This window comes from Bos taurus, chromosome 14 (assembly GCF_002263795.3).
Source record: "Bos taurus isolate L1 Dominette 01449 registration number 42190680 breed Hereford chromosome 14, ARS-UCD2.0, whole genome shotgun sequence".
NCBI classification, from domain to species: domain Eukaryota; kingdom Metazoa; phylum Chordata; class Mammalia; order Artiodactyla; family Bovidae; genus Bos; species Bos taurus.
The window spans coordinates 28361469-28386589 of record NC_037341.1 but is presented as its reverse complement, the minus strand read 5'-3'; the positions used below and the strand labels follow the sequence as shown (position 1 = coordinate 28386589).

Genomic DNA, 25121 nt, shown 5'->3' with positions numbered 1-25121 from the left:
GAGCAACTGAACAACAAATTTTTAATTGGAGGATAACTGCTTTACAATATTGTGTTGGTTCTGCCATATCCACATGAATCAGCCATTGGTACACATACATCCCCTCCCTCTTGAACCTCCCTCCCCATCCCACACCTCTAGGTTATCACAGAGCATCAGATACAAGTTTATTTTAGGAAGTCTCTCTGGAAAGAGTGCTGAACTCAAAACGTGAATACTGGCATCCAGTGATGAAAGGTTGTTGTTGAATCACGCGAAGACACTGGGATTCTCGGCCCCCGGAGGAGAAGTATTCAATCCGGGGCCAGAGACGAGGCTTGATCGCTCAGAGCTTTTGTGTAATAAAGTTTTATTAAAGTATAAAGGAGATAGAGAAAGCTTCTGACATAGGCATCAGAAGGGGGCAGAAAGAGTACCCGCTTGTTAGTGTTAACAATGAAGTTATATAATCCAAAGAATGTCTGGAGGTTGTAAAGACCTCATCAGACCTACCCCCATAATTTACATTTTAAGATAACACTGTCCTCAGGCAGGATACATCCTTGTAAAGACCAGGTCTACTTCCATAATTTACATTTTAAGATAACAGAAGGTTTAATCCAGAGACTGTCCTTAGGCAGGATACATTATTGTTATATAAGCCTAAGGAATGTAGAGAAAGAAAAAAAGTTTGTCCTTTCTTCCTCCTTGAGAATTCCAGACCCCTCTCTCCTTGGGGACCCCTAGACTCCTTATCAACCTGCCTAGGAAATGACTCTCTCAGTTCTATCGCTCATTGCCTTGAATTTGAGCAATTTCCTGAGCCTCTCTGCATGCCAGCTTCCTATCCAGAAAATGGCAATAATGATACAATTACGTAGGTTTATGGGAGAATCACCACAGGACAGGTGAAGGTGCTGACACACAGTAGGTGCTTCAATATTTATTCAGTGCCTCAGAGGAACAATCACCTGAACATCAAATAATTTTTGTGCCTTATCACCATAATAGGCTAGTAGAACAGGGCTTAAAAACAAGACGTCAGCCTCAAATAGAAACAACTGCCATCTGTTGAGCACCTATTAAGTGCCACATGCTAAGAATTATTTTTAAGATTTTTTTGTGGACCACTTTAAAGTCTTTACTGAATTTATTACAATTTGTTTCTGTTTTATGTTTTGGGTTTTTGGCCAAGAGGCATGTGGGATCTCAGCTCCCTGAGCAGGGATCGAACCTCCACCCCCTGCACTGGAAGGCAAAGTCTTAACCACCAGACTACCAGGGAAGTTCCCACATGCTAAGTATTTTAACATACATTGTCTTACTTAATTCTCATGACAACTCTATGAGGCAAACATGATTATAATGTTTCACAGAAGAAGAAAACAAAGTTTAGAGAAGTTAAGTAGATTTCCCAAGGTCATATAAGTGTCAGTGCTGGACTAGAATACAGGTCTGTCCATCTGCACATTGCCTTCCAGGGCAATCTGAGAAAGTCCTAAGTGCACACACACAGAGACCTGATCACATTCCAGAATGTTCCATGTGCTCACCCAGAACTTGAGGGGTTAAAGAGAAGATGACAAAATAGCACAAACAGCTGGTTCCAAGGTGCGAGTTGCTCCTCTGTGATACCATTTTATTTGTCCTCTCCAGCTGTACCAGAAAGTTTTTGTTCTCTGAAGGAAACACTGAACTGAAAAGATAATTGGTATTCAAGACACACATGTTTCCTACCAGCAAATGAGAAGAAAGCACAACAGTATTCTTGAAGGACGCTGATTTTTTTGTGTATTTTGCAATTCGGCATTTTCAAAAATGACATCTGTTTTGTGAGTGACTAAAAACTCTGGAAGAAGAATCTGTAAAAGGAAATAAAATTGTGTTTCTGAGCAGTTTACTCCTTACTGCCTTCAAATGATATTTGTTTAGTTAGCCCATTTTCCCCCAAAACATTGTCAAGGCAGAAGTTTTCCCATTTCCTACCCACATTTCTGACAGGTTTGAAATGATGCTCCAGTGGCAAATGTTTTCAAAGTTTCTTTCAGCACTTTTTTGCCATGTATCAAATCATCCTTTCTTTTGAGCACTCAAGAAAACAAATTTGTGCCTTCTAGGAGCATAAATGAATATAATGCATCGTGTTTATATTGCACGTTCTAGGAGGAACTCAAAAGTATTTTACTATCTTCCCTTTTCTAGGCTGTTTATTTTTGCCCGTGCATCAACAAATACAAAAGTTTGAGGGATCCATTTCTTATTCATTCCCATCTCTTTGATTTATCACTTCCTATTTCATAAATTTCTAGTCTCTGCTGCACACAAATAAAAAGATGCAGTAACTCATGCAGTTTGTCAGACATATCTCAGTTTTGGAGAAGAATGAATATTAACTAAGGTCATCTAAGGAAGTTCCCACTGCTAATGGCACTGTGTCAGTCTGAACCCCTACCCTCCCAAATCAATATGTGACCACTTTGCAAGAATCACCTCCCTAATCCAAAAATACTTGACAGCTTCCATGTTATAACCGGCAGAATCAGCACCCTTCAAGGTGGGTGGGAACTCTTAGGCTGTAGGTGTAAGTCTTTCTCCTCCTGCCTTTGCCCAAAATTTATGGAGCCATCCATCACAGAGAAATGAAATATAAATGAATCTTTGGGAACTTTCACGAGGCAGAAATCACCCAAGTTGTCCTGACGATTTAGTTCTCATTTATCTAGGCCCATAATTCACAAACCACAAACGTTGTTTGTTCAATGTTTCTTTCCCAAAGTTTGTATGTGTCATTTTTGTGGTGATGTCTTAGTCACACACACACGCCTTTAGATTTTAGGCCTTGACTTTCCAAGCACGCTGGCCTCAGTGTTTTCTTTCCTGAACAATCCTTCTGGCCCTTTGCTATCTATTGACATCAGGTGCTCTCTGTGCAAGAAATAAAGCAGACATTCCTAGACTGCTTCACATAGAGGATGGCTCTATCATTACAAAGCATGGAGAGATCAAAGCTACAGACAAGGAAAAAATAATACACCTCATTCTTGGAGTCAACATTCTCACTGGCAAAGGACAGACAGAAGGCCATCAGCAAACGCTGCTCACAGATACAGAAATGTATATACAAATATAAAAGTAGCATATTTGTCAGGAAACTCATAGACATGGGAGTTCTGCCATACCTAATGATCTTGGGGTCATGACCTAGGTTAGGCATCATTCTCCACCTTTTTAATAAGCTCCTGATATCACCATGAGCCCCTTCATGTGACAAAATAGACTCCACCAGCTCCCTATCACTAAGATGTGACTCCCCACAGAGTTTTACTGCTGGAAAAACCTCTGAGATTGGAAGCTCTGGTACAGACTGAGGAACAGGTCCCACATGTTCTAAGAAGTCACTGTGAACTATGACAATAGCTAAAATGGGCACCATGAACTTGTCCATTTGTTACCCAATGAAACTTGGGTCTGCCCACCTATGTGCAGGAAGGCCAATCTATTGACACCAGTTTGTGATTTAGGAAATTGCAGTGTTTATTACTGCAAGGCCAAGCAAGGAGTATGGGTAGCTAATGCTCAAAAGGAAATCATTCCTAAAGGAAATCAGTCCTGAATATTCATTGGAAGGACCGATGCTGAAACTGAAGCTCCAATACTTTGGTCACCTGATGCAAAGAACTGACTCATTGGAAAATACCCTGATGCTGGGAAAGATTGAAGGCAGGAGGAGAAGGGGACAACAGAGGATGAGCTGGTTGGATGACATCACCTATTCGATGGACATGAGTTTGAGCAAGCTCCAGGAGTTGGTGATGGATAGGGAAGCCTGGCGTGCTGCAGTCCATGGGGTCACTACAAGTTGGACACGACTGAGCGACTCCATTTTCACTTTTCACTTTCATGCATTGCAGGAGGAAATGGCAACCCACTCCAGTATTCTTGCCTGGAGAATCCCAGGGACGGGGAGCCTGGTGGGCTGCTGTCTATGGGGTTGCACAGAGTTAGACACAACTGAAGCAACTTAGCAGCCGTAGTAGCAGATTGTGCTTATGGGAAGCCCTGGTGGCTCAGTGGTAAAGAATCTGATTGCCAATGCAGGAAATACAGGTTCAATCCCTGGGTCCAGAAGATTCCCTGGAGAAGGAAGTGGCAACGCACTGCAGTATTCCAGTCTGGGAAATCCCATGAACAGAGGAGTCTGGTGGGCTACAGTCCATGAAGCTGCCATGCTAAATGGTCTCATAAATACAGGTAAACCAAGAGTTTAAAATTCTGAGAAACTGTTAGAAAATATCACATGAAATGATGAGATATCCCACACAATGAGATTATAATGATGAACACAGAAACAAAAAGCATGCTAATCTCTACTCCTAATATGTACACACACATATATGCACGCACACACACACATGCCTCATACCACTGGAGGACATCCTGGAATCTGTGCATCAACAAAATATTCAGTGATAAAGACATTTTCTTCCTGGCACATTAGAGAGAGAAACTGAGACCAGACAGCTAGTAAGATAAGACACACTCTCCCTTCAGGAGCACATGCCACTTTGGCAAACACAAATATCACTCACTCACACACACATGTACTCAAGCCTGTGCATAATTCTCTTGACAACTCCAACTTATAACATTAGCATATGAATGCTGAGGCTTGCAGTGATATTCACTCACCAAATGGAGTTTATAATATAAATGCAATGAAAAGTATCTGAAAGATTACTCTTCGCTCTGAATTGAGTCTGTCAGAGCCTGTATGTAAAATATATATAATATCTGTAGAGAACCCAATGTAAATATATTCTTCCTGCATGCTCCCATGGAGAAAAGCTGAGATGGTGAGGACAGTACTAAATTCATATTTCCTTTCCAACTAATGCATAAAATAAATGGCTCCAATTTCCTAGCTTTATGTATGTATATCTCCCCCTGTTTTCAATATTTCATGTTTATTAGGCTAAATGTGATTTTTTTCAAGGTCTCTGTCTTCATTTTATTTTTGTTAGATGTCCTTTTCCCAGCTGCCAAGAATTATTCACAACTGCAGGAGAAAGATTGTACAATTGAACCCATAATCTGCTCACACGAGAACCAGAAATTATTTAAGGTATGTGACATGCTTTTCCTGGTAGATTATAAGCTCCTTAAAGGGAATGACATTGACTTGTTCCTCTTTAAAGTCATGCCATCTTTTAAGTCTTATGCCTAAAAAAGCAGCAATGTGTCATCTCATGTGACTCTGCAGGTTGTCTGGGTGATTCCTCTTATGTCTTCACTTGGGTTTGTTCAATGTGGCTCCATTTATCTTCAACAGCTGGCTGCACTGAATGTGTCTGGCTTCACTCACAGGTCTGGCAGTCAGTGCTAGCTGTCAGGTGGGCTTTGTCGGTCCTCTTGCACATAACCTCTCATCCTTCAGTTGGTCAGACAGGCTTCCTTATACACTACCCCAGAGCAAGGCTGCAAAGTATCTTACAGTTCATGCAGCATCACTTGCACCAATTTTTATTAACGAAAGCCAGAGGACCAGTCCAGGTACAAACAGGGGAAACAGATGCCACCTTGTGGTGTGAGGGCTGCCAGTTAGCCAGTGGAGGGGCAACAGGCAGGATGAGAGGAGGCTTTGCAGCCATCTTTATAAGTAAGTTACCACACCAACACCCTGGAGAAGGAAATCGCAACTCACTCCAGCATTCTTGCCTGGGAAATCCCCCCATGGACAGAGGAGCCTGGAAGGGCTATAGTCCATGGGGTCGCAAGAGTCTGACACAACTGAGCGACTAAACAGCAATGAATCAGAGTGTAATTAGGACTTCCCTGGTGGTTCAGAGGTTAAGAATCTGCCTGCCAATGCAGGAGATGCAGGTTCAATCCCTGGGTCAGGAAGATCCCCTGGAGGAGGAAATGGCAACCCACTCCAGTATTTTTGCCTGGGAAATCCCATGGACAGAGGAGCCTGGTGGGCTACAGTCCATGGGGTCACAAAAGAATCAGACACAAACAACAACAAATACTACACTAACACAGGTCTAGGAAATATACAGCAATGAAAAACTACCTGGGGAAGTTTCATTCATTCATCCACTTCTTCACTCACCTATTTAACAAACAGTTCTCAGGTGCCTACAGTGTTAAAGCCATAGCTTTGTTAGGCTGTGGAAATAGAAGGAGCAATAAGGCAGAACTAGTTCCTAATCCTGTGGGATTTATAAAGAATAAATAAATGAGTGAGTGAGTGAAAAGAAAGAAAGGTGATGGCAGCTGAGTAGAGTGTGCAGAGAGTCAGCTTTAAATTCTAGGATCCCCTTCTTAAAGGTTCATGACTCTTATTGGGAGTGGGGAGCCTCAGCTAGGATACAAGTTGGGGCAGGAGCTGTGAATTTCCACTGAAGGAAATTATAGGAGCCAGAGGACCTTGTTTAATTTTAAACATGAGAGACTCCTATTCCACTGTATCAGCTGAGGAACAGCAAAAACAAAAAAAGGAAGGAAATTATAGGAGCCAGAGGACCCTGTTTAATTTTAAACATGCTGCTGCTGCTGCTAAGTCGCTTCAGTCGTGTCCAACTCTGTGCGACCCCATAAATGGCAGCCCACCAGGCTTCCCCATCCCTGGGATTCTCCAGGCAAGAACACTGGAGTGGGTTGCCATTTCCTTCTCCAATGTGTGAAAGTGAAAAGTGAAAGTGAAGTCCCATAGTCGTGTCCAACTCGTAGTGACCCCCTGGACTGCAGCCTACCAGGCTCCTCCATCCATGGGATTTTCTAGGCAAGAGTCCTGGAGTGGGGTGTCATTGCCTTCTCTGAATTTTAGACATGAGAGACTCCTATTCCACTGTATCAGCTGAGGAACAGCAAAAAAAAAAAAAAAAAAAAACACCAGAGCAGACTGTAATAACAAAAAGGCAAGGAGAAACAGAACCTTGAAACTCTGGTTTTAAAAGAACCAGAAAAGAGTGAAATCTGGAAATTCAAGGAAAAAGAGTGTTTTAAGAAGTTAATCACCAGTGCCAAATGTGATAGATAGACTGATTGAAAAAGAACTTACTGAATTTGATAATGTAGAAGGTGATGTACAAAGGTACAAAATGATGTCCTCCACAAGGCTCCTGCAGCTGGTGTCATTTGAGTGAATTAGTTTAGAATGTGTTCATTGTATTTATGGATGACTCTATGTTGAAAAGAACTAGTAATAATTTAAAAGACTTCATAACGTCAGAGTAAACAGTTTTAAAATTGTCAGCTTAAAAATACACACATACACACATATGTCTGAGACAGGTACAAGGCAGACACATAGGTACCAAACATAAACCTATAACTGTGGGAAATAACTAGATAAGCATACGTAAAAGAAGAAAAATACTTGGGAAATGTATCATTTTCAAGTCAATAAAGCTGCTATTTCCTTAGCTACTTGTCTCATGTTATTAGGATGACTTAGATGACATGTAAGATGTCAACATATGACCTCTAAAAAAATGATTTTTGTACTATATGTTGATCCATGCACAATACATATAAGGGAAAATGAAGTGGCTTAGGATCAGTTAACTGCTTTTACTGACTACGTAGATTATTGTATCAGGTCCAATGTCATACATGTAGGACATTGCAGCCATTTCTCTTGCTCCAATTGTTTATATTCTGTTCATTCTCTAAATTTTCTAAAAAGTTCAAGTTTAATTTCTCTGTGATCTTTGAGTTTTCCTCCAAATAACTTGCTCTCTACAAATTAAATGCTCTTGGAACTTTTGTTTTCTACGTTTTGAAGACTTATGAGGAAGATGAAGAGATAAGAGAAATAGGAGATGCCACATCAATGTAATATGACATCAGAAGAAGCCCCTTGGAGGATGAGGCTCACTTGGCCTGGACCCCAACCCACTCTTCAGCTGCTGGAAGTCTATGATTGCCCCACAATTCCTGCCAGTCTCCAGAGATTATACCAGAAGGTCCACTTGCATCATTCTTACAGTCTGTCCTGTTTTCTTCCACACATTGCTCTGGCCATGCAACTCTGCCCTTTCACCAGTTTCCGCTATTCCAAGTCCTTTATCAGTTTAAAAAAAAATAATTCAAGATACATGAGGTTGTTGGGATGGGTCACATCAACCTCCTGCCACATCTCCCTCCCTCCACTCCACTGTCTTCTTCCTCCCCGCTCTGGAGCACACCCTGGACCTCCCCACCCCCTGCAGCATGCTCTCTGCCTCCTAAAATGTAACAGACCCCCAGGGTGAAAATCTAGCAAAAAGAAGTTAGCCTTTATAAAAAGCATTAGACATATTCTCCACATGTGTCTTATATAAGTGTTCAAAGACAATGCCTCCAAGAAAGTATATCTAGCCGACTAGAAAACGTTGAAAATCTGGAAAGGGAAATTAAAAGGGCATGTGCATCTTACATTTATCTCCTGAGCCCTCAGGTATGTAAATGAGGCCAGAAGTGAAAAACAACAGGTCAGGTTCCCACTTCTTATGGAAATGTTATCACAATTTAACAAATAGAAAAGGGGCTTGCCATCATAAGCTAATGACTTCAAACTGGGAAGTGTATGAATTTCCAGACTTTAAGAAGAGCTCATTAAGCCTCTAGCCTAAGAAAAACGTTCATTCTGATCTCTCACATAAACTAGACTTTCCCTTATCCTTTTCCATGTCCTGTTCTTATATGCTTCAGGAACTCTCCCTACAGTTTGGTCTTATTTTGTCCTATAAGCCAAGCCTTATACAAGCTTTACTGCAAGGCATTTTTTCCTCTCTTTTTTGAAAAAGACAGAATAAATCTTCATAGTCACTTTTCTCTATCCTCTAACACTCCACCAATTAGGAATGTAATGGTTTGGGATACTAGGATATAAGATATGATTTTGAAAAGCCTTCTATTATGGTAAGAATTGCTATCTCAGACAAATTTTTACATGCCATTATTTTGGGAAAGTGTGAAATTATAACCAGAAAACAAATATCTATTTAGGCAAAGGCCTGTGCTGTTTTTTGAAGCCCTAACGCCTTAGCTTTCAGAAAATGAAGAGCCTTTTCTTCCACTCTTTCATTATGTCCCTTCTTCCTTCTCCTGAATATTGGTGTTTCTAAGACTGCAACCACAGAGAAGTGAGTTCCTCACTCAGTGCACTATCCTATAATCTTATCTAAAGGTGTGAGTGTGTGTGTTGTGTAGGGCAGTGCGTGATAAAATCTAAGGCTCAAGGAAGTAAAAGGCCTGAGAAATAAATTCGAGAAGCATCAATGAAAAAACTGAAGTTAAATAGGCTGTGTTTCCTCTAATAGAAGAAAAGTACATGAGAAATCAGTACAGTATGTGGGAACGTGTGTTCACACGTTCAATCACGTAAGTCTGTCCACATATTTGATGAACATTGTAACATGTGTGCAATCTCTACAGCTGGTTGTGCTCCCGTGTACTTTGTTATACAATACCGTGTAGAGTACAGTAGCACAGGGTCTTTGTCTCAGGTCCAGGATGTATGGAAGCAAGCATAAAAGCAGTGGTGATGTGGCTGGTACTGCTAGAAGCGCCAGAAATTGGAGGCCTAGAGAAAGGATGAAGACAGACAAAAAGAAGTAACTGAAGACCTGAAGAGATTCACTACTCAGGAAATGGCAAGGGGATTTTCTTTATTGGAGGAGGCACTGCTAGTTTTTGAAGCACAGGATTTGAACATAGAACCGTACAAGAAGTTTGCAGCAATCATTCATAATGCGATCCAGTGCTACCATGTCATCTATGATGAGGAAAAAAAAGAGCTACTACCTAGATGTCACAGGATTGTTTTTTCAAGAGGGTAAACAGAATTGATGCCAACAAGGAACCAGACCTCTGCCATCATCGTCAGGTGTGAGTGAAATTGCAGCTTTCCCTCTGCCTCCTGTTGCTGATGATCCTTCAGCTCTGCCATCTCCCCTGTCCTCTCCCTCCTCTAATCAGTAACTCTTTTTGTCTGTTTACTCAATGCCAGCTCCTATATGCCAGCTGTTGTGCTGTACTACTGTAATATTCAAGGTGCTGTCATCTCCTGGGAAGCCACTAAGAAAATAACCCAAAAATGTATAGTAAATGAATGACAAGGTAATTAAAATGGTATACTAAAATAACCTAGAAAACATTTAACATAAAAGAAAGTAGTAAAGGGTAAAGGACAACAAAAGTAGGTATGAGACATGAATTCAAATAGCAAAGCAGCAGAAAAAAGTTCTTTTTTACTGGTGGTGGTTTAGTTGTTAAGTCGTGTCTGACTCTTGCAACTCCATGGACAGTAGCCCATCAGTCTCCTCGGTCCATGGGATTTCCCAAGTAAGGATACTGGAGTGGGTTGCCATTCTTTCTCCAAGGGATCTTCCCGACCAAGGGATCAAACCCAGATCTCCTGCATTGCAGGCAGTCTCCTGCATTGCAGGTAGATTCTTTACTGACTGAGCCACCAGGGAAGTCCTCTTTTTCATTAGTAACTAGTTTAAATGTAAATGGATTAAATTCTCCAAAAGGTAGAGATTGGCAGAATGGTTGAAAATGAAAAGATAAAGATATTGCATCTAACAAGTAAACCAAAAGAGAGTTGCAAAGGCTGTATTAATATCAGATAAAATAGATTTTTATGAAAAACTATATGAGACAAAGAAAAACATTATATAATGATGAAAGATTAACCCATTAAGAAGATACAATGATAAATGAATATGCACTTAACAAGATACCCCCAAATCACATGCAGCAAAAACAAATAGAACTGAAGGGAGAAATAGACATTTCAACAATAATAGAAGACTTTAATATCACACTTTCAGTGATGAATAGAATAGCAAGACAGAAGATCAGTAATGAAATAAAAGACCTTAACAACACTTTAAACCAGTTTGAGCTAATAAACTTTTATAGAATATTACACTCAATGACATCAGAATACATGTTCTTCTCAAGTGTACACCTTCCAGAGTAGATTGTACTTTAGGTAATAAACAAGCTTAAATAGATTTAAAACAATTGAAATTACACAAAGCATATCTCTGACCACAATAGAATGAAATTAAATATTAAAAACAGTAGAAAACTTGGGAAATTCACAAATATATAAAAATTAAACAGCATATTCCTAAATAATTAATGGACCAAAGGAAAAATCACAAGGAAAATTAGAAAATTCTTTGATATGACTGAAAATAAAAACACAGCATTCCAAAACTCATGGTATGCAGCCGAAACAGTGGTTAGAGGAAAATCTATAGCTTTAAATGTCTATATTTTTTAAAGCAAAATGTCAATCCAGTAACCTAATTTTTACCAAAAGAAACTAGTAAAGGAAGAGCAAATTAAATTCAAATTAGGCAAAGGAAAAATAATAGTGAAAACTAATATAAAATTTAATGTGAAAATAATTGAGATAATTAATGAATCCAAAAGGTGATTCTTAAAAATAATCAATAAATTTGACAAAATATTAAAAAGATTGATCAGCAAAAAATAAAGAGGATGAAAAAAACTAAAATCAAGAATGAAATAAGAAACAGTGCTACCAACCACAGGAGTTGAAAAGACTACCTGGGATATTATAAACAACTCTATGCCAACAAATTATCTAGATGAAATATCAGTAATACTAAAAAGATTCAAACTACTGAAATTGGGAACAGAACTAGAAAATCTGAATTAATTTATAAAAACTAAAGGGATTAATTCAGTGACAACCAAAACAAACAAAAAGTAACAGAAAACAAAACAATAAAAACCTTCCTACAAAGAAAAGTCCAAGTCTTCACTGGTGACTCCTAACAAACATTTACAGAAGGATTAATACTATTTTTAACAAACATACAAAACACAGATGAGGAGGAAACACTTTCTAAGTCATTTTATGAGGCCAGTATGACCCTGACCCTCAAACCATATAAAGACATTAAAAGAAAAGAGAACTACAGAACAATATCCTTTATGAATATAAATGTAAAAATCTTCAACAAAATCTAAGTCCACCAAACTATAAATAGGATTATATGCCATGACCAAGTGGGATTTATCCCAGAAATGCAAAGCTGTTGAAACATGTGAACATCAAGCAATGTAATACACCATATTAACAGAATAATGGACAAAACCACATGATCATGTATGGCATGACTTAGCAACTGAACAATTCCCTGTAGTACAGCTACAAGTTTGTAGCTAAAACTTAAAACATTGGAAGCCTGATAAATTTTATTTTGTGTAAGTCCATCAAAAAAGACAAAATTTACATGTTGTCATAATTTTATACATCCTATTATCAACTATATATTAGACAACAGTTTCTGTTTTAACTGTGTCTATAAGAACAAAAGCATTTATTGCAATTATACATGATTGATTGAAAAAAGTTTCCACAGTGTAGCTTCTAGGCCTAGGATCTATAGTGTATGTCATGTTGATATACAATCTCTGATGCTGGAATTGTGTTTTAATGCAGGCGAGTAAGACCAGGGGAAAGAGAAAGATTTCTGGAATTCAGTTCTACACTGGTCAGCTTGAAAGAACTATACATAAACATGTCCAGTTGTAACAACTCTACATGAAGTGACTGTATACCACATAATTGTCTCACTGAATCCAATCTAAAAACATTCCCAGCTCAGTTCCTGTTTAACTCAGATCCACAGCCATTCCAAACATGAGGAAAAACAGCAAAGGTTAAGTTAAAGTTAAAGAGACAGTAAAATTATCTCACATTTGTAAAATTTACAAAATCATATGACCATACGAATAAACTGCTAAGCCCCTCCTATGGCCTCGAAGGGGCCCAGGCAAGAGAGAGACTTGAAATTAAAGCTTATTAGCTTCACAATACACACACCCCTGGCTTCAGGACATCTCAAGGCAGAAGAAATTGGCAGCTTCACCCTGAATTCTTTGAGTCTACTGTCCACTCTAGTTAACTATCAACTTTGTCTGATAGCTTGTTGCACTAATAGGAGCATAAATTCAGCTCAAGATGGGGTTACAGTCCCATTACATTCATAATACCAACTCTGAGAATCAAATTTTTGAAGGCTAGTTGTTTAACCCAAAGACATCCAGAGGACAGCATAAAAGACTCAAAAGAGGAAGAGTTATTAGAACTTGGGTGTTTAGCATGTCAGACATGACACAGAGAGGAAAGATCTTTTACAAAATGTGAATGGGATTGTCACTACGGATGAGAAATTAAACTTGCTCTACATTCTTTGGAGCAGAAGAAGGGCTAGGGTGTGGTTTGAAGACTTAATGCAAAAAAAAAAATACATAAAATATCTCATGAATAATGTTTATGTTGATTACACATTGAAATGGTAATATTTTAAACAGTTAGGGTTAAATCCCACGCATTATTTTCACCTGTTTCATTTTGCTGCTCTAATTTGGCTACTAGAAATTCTAACAGTATATACATATATGTGACTCACATTTATGGCCCATGTTATGCTACCATTACATAGCTGGTCTAAGGGTTCAGCCCCACTGAGATAATCCCTAAGCCCTCAAAGCTACTGCAATTTTACCGAGAGCTGAAACACCAAAGCCATTTCCTATTTAGGCCGCTTTTACTTGAAATTCTCTTTTCATGAATTTAGCGCATTTACTGTATCTGTTTCATCGGTGTCACTTGGTTTTTCCTTAAATCAGGAAAATGAGCTCCTATAGTGTTCAAAAATAGCCCAATAAAGACATATTACTGTCTCTTTGCTCAGTAGTAGATGGGTCATAACAGGATGTCTGACACTGGCAGGTTTATACAGTAATTTTTTTCTTATCAGCTACTTAATGAAACGAATTTCTATCATAGCATCTTTTAAATGTTAATACTCTTACAGCTGTCTTCAAAGACCTATTTTGAACTAAATATGTTATCAATCAAAATACTCATTAAAATTCAGCACAAGCTTATGCGAAGAGCGAGATTAAATCATTGAGGCATCTGGGCCTCTTATTTCACTAATGTGACCTCATTATATCGTAATTTGTTATTACAGAAATTTAATTTTCTGATGCCATAGAATTACTGAGGGTCTTCACATTTCCCAGATTCTCATCCACCCTAACTGCAAACTTTTTGATCATTTACTGGTTGGGTCCTTGTGGGTAGTTTCAAGGTTTGTACTTCTGACCGACTACAGTGTATAACCAAAGAAAGCAGTGCCCCCTGACACTGGAGGGAAGGGATGTTCCAGTCCCTGAAGGAGCTTGTAAAGGGTGTTCTCTCTAATGAGATAAGAAAGTACCTTGAAGTGGCATTTCATTCCAGCAGCCACCATTAACAAACGGGGATCCTCACCTTCAGTCTCCACCTTACCTCTTGTTGGAATCATCTCTCCAAGGATGCATGATGGAGTCAGAAGCAAACACAGGATTGTTCGTGGGGCTGAGTAGTTCCTCCATCCACCTCAGAGAGTTATGAGGACTAAAGAGGGTGACAGATTCCTAGCACAGTGCCTGGAAACAAAGTAAATTCTAAATTCATCCTATTTATCTTCCCCTACCCACCCACCCTCATATCACCTTAGTCTAATCATTCAACAAAACATGCTACTTGGTTTTCATGTGTGTGTGTGCCTGCATGCATGCTCAGTTGTGTCCGACTCTTTGCAACTTCATGGACTGTAACCCACCAGGCTCCTCTGTCCATGGGATTGTCCAGGCAGGAATACTGGAGTGGGTTGCCATTTCCTTCTTAGGGGAGCCTCCTGACCCAGGGATTGAACCTGCGTCTCTTGCATCTCTTGCATTGGTAGGAGGATTCTTTACCACTGTGCCACCTGGGAAGCCCATTCTCCCACCGCTTAAGGAGAACCCAAGAAAAACCAAAAGGGGAGATGGAACATCCTGATTGTCAAAAATCAAGAATATGGTATTCAAAAATTCGGTCCCTTTTTCATATAAGGACAATTACCAAAATATCATGATGTAGAACACTCAGAATTTCATCTGAAAACTTTGTCACCTTAAATCCATACACCTATACCTATGTCCAACACTGCTGTCAATTATAACAAAATGGTCATTCTTTTCATCTCTAATATTGTTTCTCCTTGTTACCTCTCACTTAAAAAAAATTTCCAAGTTGCCTAATTGCCATGACCAGGGATGAATTATGACCAGATCCCAGAACCCAGAGTAGTCCCACCGTGATGGCCACTGATAGAGTGGCTATGTCATTCCTAGTGCTCACACAGAAAGACTCAGAAAACAGGACATAAGTTGTCCATCAGGTTAACAGTCTTTTAGCCTCAAGTTATTACAACACATCTTCTATGACAGACATGAGCTGTCAGGAGGTGGATATTTCATTTATTCTCCAATTCCACCTACTGGCTCTCCTACTATTCTCCTCTTCCAGCACCCTGTCTCAGCTACCCTGGCCTCCTTCTCCTGCTTCCACGGCCAGCCTCCCACCACAGTAGGGCTGCACACCCTGTTGCCTGAAGGTAGAATGCTCTTCCCCCAGATTGCCACATGGCTCACTCTTATACTCTACAAGGGCCTGCCCAACTATCTCCTTTCAGTAAGGCTTTTCTGATGAACTAGTTGCAATGAAATGGCAATCCAGTCCAGTACTCTTGCCTGACAAATCTCATGGACAGAGGAGTGTGGTAGGCTACAGTCCATGGGGTCAAAAAGAGTTGGACATGACTGAGCGACTTCACTTTTCAGTTTCAAATGAAACTCCTTCTCTGCCCAAACCTGCCCTCCACCCCAATCCACTTACCTGCTCAATCTTCCCAGACAGCATCTATCACCATCTGATATCCTCCACATGTTACATGCTGTTCATTATTGTCAATCTCCCGGGTTCAAAGGTGAGGTTCACAAGAGAGGGACTTTGGGCAGTTTTTCTGTGGCTGTCTCAAACACCTACAAGTGGGTTTGGGACAAAAGATCCCGGGTAAGTGAATGGAGAAAGCATGCAGTCATGGTTTTCTGTCATTTTGTTATGGGTTTCCCAGGTGATGCTAGTGATAAAGACGCCACCTGCCAGTGAAGGAGATGCAAGACATGGGTTCATTCTCTGGGTAAGGAAGAACCCTGGAGTAGGAAATGGCACTCAATCTAGTATGTCTCCCTGGAAAATTCCATGGACAGAGGAGCCTGGCAGGCTGCAGTCCTTTTGTTGGAGTACATCGAATAAGAGTTAGTCACACAAGCGACTTTATTTTTAAATCCATGCAGTACATAATTTTGCTGACTTGACTTATATATACATGTCTATTTGTAAACATGAATACACTGCAGTCTACATTGTTGGGGTTGTCGTGGTACATTCTTCAGGCCCTGAAAAAAAAACAAAGGGCTCTGAATTCACATTACCTTCAGCATGACTCAATAACAGATGACAGATTACTTTCCCATTGTTTTCTGTGAAAGAAAGAAAGAGAAATATGTAGGAGAAAAAGCCATTCTAGAGTGAAAAGAAATGCCTGAGTCAGCTTGGCGCAACCACCGCTTAGTGCTGCAGGGAAACCGAGGCACGCTCGGTGGCTGGTGACCAGTGGCTTCAAGTCCCTCCCAGGGAACAACATTTGGCTCTCACGTCCCCAGACTTCAGCTCTGGATATTTCACAACCAACAGAGGAGAGAAACTGTGGCTTCAACATTAAATAAAGAAAATGAAATTCCTCAAAACAAAAGCATAATGTTTCTTCTCAACACCCCCTGTTTTGCCTTCTGTTATTATTTGAGATCAAGCCTTAATGCAAAACTCAAAAAGAAAAAAGTAGACAATTCTTTGCAGATAACTCACAGTTCAATAACCTGATAATTATTCATTTCGGCTTAAAGCATGCTTGTAAATATCATTTCAAATGAAGCACTGACTTGATTTTTAATCAATGAAAACTGACATTTGTTGAAAAGGCTTTCTGAATAATTACCTTGCATTCTTATTACTAAAGCGGATTTAACGGAAAATCAAAACAAACGATATTAATTACACCATAGCCTCATTATATATTAATAGGTTCAGAAACCAAACACTGAGTTCTTATAGAGCTGGGTGTAATATTTATATGAAGCTTTATGACAGAAGCCAGCTTAATTCTAATGCATCCATTTCAGTGCTCTGACCTTCGCTCTCTGGAACCGTGAGTTTGATCTCAACTAGGAATCCACGCATCCGACATCAACATTTTGGGATCCTGACTGATAACCCAGAATGTCAAAGGAAGTTGACTTTCTCCTGCCAAGGGACATGAGTTGCCTGACGGATCATCTTTCTTTAACTCAGAGTCATTACTGAAACACTGCCCTTCTGATCACTGAATTCAGAACTTCAAGTAAAGGAACCTCACAGTGTGACTCTGCATTTAAGATCAGCTGTTATCTTTGTGTCCAGCAAGCAACTCTGATGGTACAAGCAGGAGCCTGAAGGTGAGGACAGTATCACAGAAGGGCTTTCCAGTCCAGGTCTTCATCTCCTAGACTGGCTTCTCAACCATCACATTTTTACAGTCATGTTCAGCTCTATTCTGGTTCTTTCATTGTAATTAGAAACTAGCAAGTGGATCCCTTAAAAGGGGGGGAGGGGAGGATTTTAAGTTGTACAATACCACTGAGGATCAGTTTTTCCATCTGTAAATTAAAAATAAGTAGCTGATTGTTGTAAAGATTAAATAAAACAGAATTATGAAGATTAAATGGACAACCCCCAAAAAAAGTGCTAAGCAGAATTCCTGGCATGCAATAGGCTGTCAAATATGTTATTAGAGTCATTATTATTAAAGGACCTTCCAGTTTAGATGTTCTATGACCATTCAAACACAATATGGAAGACTTACTGGGAAAGGCTAACAAGACTTACTACGTCTTCAACGATATTACCAGAGCAATATCCTTCTGACCTCCAGGCTTGCTAAAAAACAACATGAACAGAATGGACAAGTACAAAGAATTGAGTAAAGTTTGGACATAAGAGACTTCCCTATCAGAATACAGGCCACACACAAAGCAGTGAGAGTCCAGACAATACCACAATCCTTGAGGACAACGATTGCAAAATCTGAATCATTCATTCAGCAAAAATGAAATGTGTCAGTAAGTGTTTTAGGTACTGAAGACTCCACAGTAAACAAAACACATGTCCATGAGTGGATGTTCTAGCTGGGAGAGAGAAATGGGTGGAGTCAAAAGGAGAGCAAAGGTGACTCAGCGCCTCCACCCTCCGATCAGCCTCCTCCTGGGAGCTTTACCTGAGTTCTCTGTGTCTCCACTGTGCCTGTCAGTCCGCATCTGCCTGCCATCGACATGTTTCTTTCATATAAATCCTTAAACACCCCCTCATCTGCAGATCCAATGACACTTTGCTCAGTCAAGTCTGTGTCCTCTCTAGTCGCGGTTATAAGAGCAGCCCCTTAGCAGAGCTTCCAATCACCTGTCTCCACAACCACTGAAATGCTCTTTTCTCCCTTGAAAAAATTTGACTCAGCCTTCAAGTTCCAACTCACATGTTACCTCTCCCATGAGGTCTTGTTCAAAAACACCCTCACCTCACATTTCAACACAGGCAGAACTAGTCATACATGCTCCATAATTTCTTAATTTGGTCATCCTCCCAATTATAGCCCAGCTATGCTGTAACAGAACCCATTGACTCGTGTGATAAATATTTATTAAAATCTGTACCCTCGATCTGGCACTATTGAAAGCACTGGAGTTAAAACAGTAAATGAAACAACTTAGACCCCATCTCAAGGATTCAGGGATGTTCCCTCTCCTTGAGGTTGGAGGTCATGTCTTACTACCTAAGTGCCCTGGGCACATGGCTTGTGTTCAGGCCTTACTAAATGTCTGCCTCATCACCAGAATTTTATTCAGAGAGAACAGGTGTTGGCCAGGCCCAGCCCACCAGATTCTATGTCAGAATACGGCACAGAATTCCTCAGTGTGGGGAAGGTCCCTCCTTCTGTTCTCTAAAACAGAGGAAACAGTTATACATCCCAGAAGAGTTCTTAGTGTTTACTCTTTCATCCCATTACTTTTAATTATATGGGGGAAAAAATCTGCCTCCTTTCATAGCAAACCCAAATTCCTTTAATCGATAATTTAAGGTAAAATTGATCATTTTCTATCATCCGCAAGTATTTTCTTTAAACATTATACTATAAGTCATTCAAATAAAATAATCCCTAAATTTTCCTGTCACCAGAATTGTTATCATTATATCAGATAATATAAGCACATAAGTGTGGCAGAATGAAAGAGGAAGCCAAGATCATAAGGCTTAAAACTTTTATTTACTCAACCTAAGGGGGTTCTGTATAACCAGTATCATTGTTAGATATGAGAAAGAATGGGTGTTACTGAAGGAGATGCTACTTTCAGTGAATATATTTTTAATGAGATAATTTATAAGTAAAATAAGATATATTAGTGTTACCTTGGTTAGTTTGGGTTGCCATAAAAGAATACCACAGATTGTGCGGCATAGATAGTAGAAATTTCTTTCTAATGATTCTGGAGACAGGAAGTCCAAGAACAAGGCCACAGCAGATATCCGGTATCTGGTGAGGATGTTCCTCCTGGTTTGCAGACTGTCATCTTTTCATTGTAACTTCACTCAGTGGAGAGAGAGAGAGCAATCATTTTGCTCATCTCTTCTTATAAAGGCACTAATCCCATTCATGAGGGCTGCACCCTCATGACCTAATTACCTAAGTCTCCCCCTCCAAACACCATCACATTGGGGATTTAGGCCTCAACATATGAATTTGGGAAGGACACAAACCTTCAGTTCACAGCAAATATTATTAGTAACATAAAATAAGCATGAGGAATTATAAAAACACCATATAAATTATGAGAGTTAGGCCTAAATAAAACTTAAAAGTAGTGGAACAATAATGGCTTACATTTCAAATAGATCATCTTTGGCCAGACCACCAGTTAAGTGAGTACCTGAACTGCTATCTGACTCACCTGGCTGTACTTTGGCATCATTCCATAAACAAATATTGAGAGAACTTATGAGAACCAGGACTTTGAATCTGGCTCTTCTGTTTAGTTTAGGATTAATTCGTTCATTCTGTGCATTCATTGAACACTGTTGACATTGATTATATGCCAAACATTGTATCCAAGGCCCTGGGGATAGAGAATTAAAGTATCATCTGTCCCTTTAAGGAGCTTATAGTTTGGCATGAAGTCAGACAAGCAAACTATTATAAGCCAATGTCACAAGAGCTATGCCTGAGTTCTGACTCTGGAATCTCTTAAGACAGGTGCTCAGCCTTGATGATGGGATAAAGGAAGGCTTCTGGGAGGAAGTCAGAGCAGCACAGAAGGAAAGTCAGACAGAATGAGCCAAGAGAGTGAAAGCACATAACCCTAGAAAAGTATAAAGCAGTTATACCAAATTACTAATGTGGGTGTAAATGGGGAAGAGAGAGGTCAAGGATGGGAGAACCAGTCACTGCATCACATATTGTTGTTTAGTCACTAAGTCATGTTTGACTCTTTGTGACCGCATGGACTGTAGCCCACCAGGCTCCTCTGTCCATGGGATTTCCAAGGCAAGAATACTGGAGTGGGTTGCCATTTCCTTCTCCAGGGGATGTTCACAACCCATGGAGTGAGGCTGCATCTCCCATATTGGCAGACAGGTTCTTTACCACTGAGATACCAGGGAAGCCCACTGCATCACATGGTTGCCCTTTATGTGTATCCTCAGGAAGAATTTCAGCCTTAATATCAGGCCATTCTGCCTCTCCTGAGGTATTGGATGACATCATCTTGGAAACATGACAAGGCCTGCACACTCTCTGCCAACAGGACAGAACGTTATTGGCATGCTCCATTCAGTACCTTGTCTAGGACTTGGCACAAAGCAGGGGCTCAGCAATTTTAGTTGACTATTAAGATAAACTTTGGGGATATTAGACTTGTTTCATCTTACCTTCCAACATGATTTTCTTGTCTGATGTTGGCATCTTTATCTCTATAAACCTTTAAAAGGAGATGAGCTATAAAGAAGATAGGTAATGACATTCAAAAACACAAATTACTTCATTATCTAACTCCATAGGTAAGTCCAAAATTAAAGTATAATTTTAAAGATTAGAAAATTAAGAACTTGGTGATTCTGCCAACAAGGTATGATAAGGACTGGATTCACTCAAAAGGCTTCCTGCCCTATCACCAAAAATATTGGGGAAAATAAATGAAACAGCATTCTTTAAGGCACTGGACATTAGGCATTGAAGGGTGATGGTCTTAGATGACTAGAAATTAACAAGGTGACTTCTGATACTGCTTGAGGTCACTTCCTTGAGAGCATTTCTGGGCCATGGAGAAGGAAAAGGGAATCAGGCATAACTCAGTAGACTCCCTGAGTTGAGGAGATGGAGATCAAAGTCTAGAGAACAAAATGGCTAGAATTAGAAGAACAAAGCACAGGAAAGAAGAAAGCTGCACGAGAAAACTCCAGTGATCTGCAGAGGAAGAATCCCCTTGAGTGTTCAGCAGAGCACTGCCCAGCTCATGCAGGGAAGGAAATTATTCCAGACTAGGGCAAGAACCAATCAAGGGAATTCAAGGAAAAGTACCCAGAACTCACATGGGGCCAAGAATAGTGCTGATCTCCCTCCCCAACCCCCTTTTCTACCCTCCGGATTCACAGGACATCAGGTAGAACACTCAGAAAGGTCTTGCCTCAGGGACAGGTTAAAATTAACTCTACACAAAATACAGCTGTGGACTCACCCAAAAAAGCTTAAAAGCAAGACTTGAAAGGATCAAACTGTGTCTAAAGAACTTGAAAGTGTCCCAGAACACAGCTCAAGGAGATGGGCAGGACTAAAAGACCACTCGGAGCCCTGGAAGACAACGTTCACATCCCATAAAAAGGAACAGGCATGTAAAAAAGTTACAAAATGCAATTCATGATGAGGATAAAGTGACCCAGAACTAACACATATCAGAAGACAAGGACATGAAATCAGTTACAACAACTGTATTTTATATGTTTAAACAGCTGAAGGAATAGAGAGGGATGGATAAAGAGAAAAAGATCCAAGTCAAATTTCTAGAAATGGAAACTTAAATGGATGGGATTAACAGTAGATTTGAAAATGGAGGGAAAAAATATTTTCAAGAATTTGAAGACATAAACAATGGAAACAACCCAAAATGAAGACATGGAAACAACCCACATGGAGAAAAAAATGACAAAAATATGAACAGAGCACCAGTGAACTGTGGAACACCTTTGAATGGCCTAACATATGTGTAATTGAAGTTCTCAAAAGAGAGAAAAGACAGCAGAGGAGACAGAAAAAATATTTGAAGCAATAACAGTCAAATTTTTCCAAACTTGGTGAAAATCATAAACCCACAGTTGCCAGAAACCATTCGTAAGAAACATAAAGAAAATGACATCAAGGCACATCATAATTAAATTGCTAATAATAAGGCAACTAAAGCTCAGAGTATTAACTTACAGCCCTTTCCAATATACAAGTTCGCCCTGGGTCCATTCACAATGAGCAGACTATTCATATCTTAAAGAGGTCACAGACATGAACTGGCAAGGACTAGATCAGAGGTGAAAGCAGGAAGGAAAACACTACTTAGGAATGAAAGCAGAGGTGCTACCATAGAATCCTTAATAAAATAAGACAACACTTCAAGCACTTAGTCAAGGTCGAGGAGGCCACGCCTCTGCAGGCAAGGAGTTCTGCCAGCCACACTGGGTGTGGAGCCAGTACCAAGGGCCACAGTGCGTGCATTCATTTCACTGTCATCACCCATTTCTTCAATCTGCCTTCTTCTCAGGCCGTAATTTTGAGCTTCTTGGGATTATCGTCTTGCTCAGTGTGGGGTTTTCTTTCTTCTTCTCTTTTTTTTGAGGGGGCAGGGACACCAGAATTTCAGTTGTGAAAAATAAATGCTAGGTTAAGTGGGCTGTGTTTCATTTCCAAAGCTTATAAGACAAAGAGGTTTATCAATGATCCTTTCCTTTTCTCTTTTTGTACTTGTAAAGTAGAAATCCCCCTACTCCCTCATGCACTTGAAGATGCTGATTCAGTGTACTTGCCTGAGAAGAATCCTTTTTCATTTGTTTCTCAAGGTATCTTTTAGTTTCCCACCTTGATCTTTTGCCTGTTTTTTAATTTCATCTATTTTCTTTTCTAAATAATAAATTAAGAGATTGAGTGGTAAACTTTTGGAATTAAATGTATTATTGGGCTAAGCACACTTTTAGAAGATTGCCTCCTGGTCTTCTCTCCCCACTCCACAACACCCAAATGTTGTTTTTACTGAAGTCGAAGCACTTAAAATATGCTTTAGATTTTATTCAGCTAACAATTATTTTACCATTTACACAAACACTAAGCCAGACCTACAGCAGGTATGAAGATGAATAGCACTGACCTGTCCCCTAGGAAGTCCATAACCTAGAGGCAGTGAGCCAAAACTAAACAAAATCCAAAGTGAGTGAAAGTGAAAGTCATTCAGTCATGTCCAACTCTTTGCGATCCCATAGACTGTAGTCCGTCAGGCTTCTCTGTCCATGGGATTCTCCAGGCCAGAATACTGGAGTGGGTAGCTGTTTCCTTCTCCAGGGTATTTTTCCCAACACAGGGATCGAACGCAGGTCTCCCACATTGATTCTTTACCATCTGAACCACCAGATAAGCCCAAGAATACTGGGGTGGGTAGCCTATTGCTTCTCCAGTGGATCTTTCCCGACCCAGGAATTGAACCGGGGTTTCCTGCACTGCAGGTAGATTCTTTACCAGCTGAGCTACCAGGGAAGCCCAACAAAATCCAAACCAAACAACAATAAGTACTTTTGTTATCAGTGGGCATTTTTTTGAGTAGTTTGTTCAGATATAAAAACCCTGCAAGTTACAAAATCCCTGTTCTAAATCAACTCAGTCTTAGTTGCAGTGGCATTCAGACCTGGCTTCATGAAATTATGCACATATATGTACGTGTGTTTCCAACAGTGTTTTTGAAATTATAGCCTTTTTTAATTTTTTTGTGTGTAACTCTAACCATGGGCTTCTCTGGTGGCTCATGTAACTCTAACCATGGGCTTCTCTGAGGAAGATTCTGCCTGTAATGCAGGAGACCCAGGTTCAATCCCTGGGTCAGGAAGATCCCCTGGAGAAGGAAAGGGCAAACACTCCAGTATTCTTACCTGGAAAATTCCATGGACAGAGGAGCCTAGTGGGCTACAGTTTATGGGGTTGCAAAGGTCAGACACGACTGAACGACTTTCATCACCATCATCTGCAGCCATACAGCAAAAGCGTGATATACCCCAACAAGCAAACAAACCAAAAAGCCCTTTATTAGGGCTACATTAAACCTATAAAACTTAGAAAACTGGTAGTAATCAGCAGGCCATGAAAAATGAACTACTGACAGCCCAGAACATTCTAATTTTGCAAATAAGCCTGGCTTTAAGCAATGCAACTTATACTTGTGTGTCTGCTTATTTTTTTCTATTTATAGAAGAATTTGAAAGAATGGTGGTCCCCAGCAAATACAATAATACTTGTTCATAACAACATTAACATAATGGGTGGTATTGAGAAAGATGTAAATATGGAGGCAGACCATCCAGGGAAGACAGGACAATTTGCTTTAAAACTCCTTCTTGACTGTTTCACTTCCTTGGAAACTGCAAAGACTAAATAACTAGCTGGGGTGTGCACTGAGTAAAGAAAGCGAGGAAGGTGCCAAGGCAGGCTACTAAATTTCACAGTCATTCATCTTTTCCATTTTTCTGCACAGGCCCCAGGCAGGCAGATAATGCAGCCAAGAGAACCTGGGCAAAGATGGCTGTGCAGGCAGGGTGGGTGGCTGCCGGTCCATTTGTCAGACTCAACCAAGGAAAGACAGAGCCCAAGAAGGCAAGAAAACATAGGTTCTGTTCTCTGACCTTGAAAGAGGAGCTGTCATTTCAAGGGGAACATGGATGTCTTGGAGCCACAAGAAAAAGTAGGCCAAGTCAGGGGAAAGAGCCACAAACAATGGGGTAACTAGGAGATACCTGGGGAAGCCTACTTGTTATATCCCAAAGCAAGAAGAAAATGAGGGAAATAGCTTTATTTCAGCTCCTGAACTGTTTTATGGGCGATTTCCCTAAAAGATTTGCTTTT

General features: G+C 40.1%; 1 long non-coding RNA gene across 3 annotated transcripts; it reads right to left on the bottom strand.

The window, feature by feature from the left end:
- Positions 1-180: 180 nt before the first annotated feature.
- LOC112449575 (uncharacterized) lies at positions 181-25113 on the bottom strand. 3 transcript variants are annotated; one of them, XR_003038163.2, is made up of 6 exons: positions 25027-25113; positions 20906-20972; positions 16327-16374; positions 15728-15873; positions 14315-14454; positions 181-1841 (listed from the first exon to the last, which is right to left on the bottom strand). It is a non-coding gene; the product is annotated as an uncharacterized lncRNA (long non-coding RNA). The 3 variants fall into 3 exon arrangements; XR_009490485.1 differs by lacking the exon at positions 181-1841 and adding an exon at positions 9243-9550; XR_009490486.1 differs by lacking the exons at positions 20906-20972; positions 25027-25113 and adding an exon at positions 19930-20443.
- Between the last annotated feature and the right edge of the window lie 8 nt (positions 25114-25121).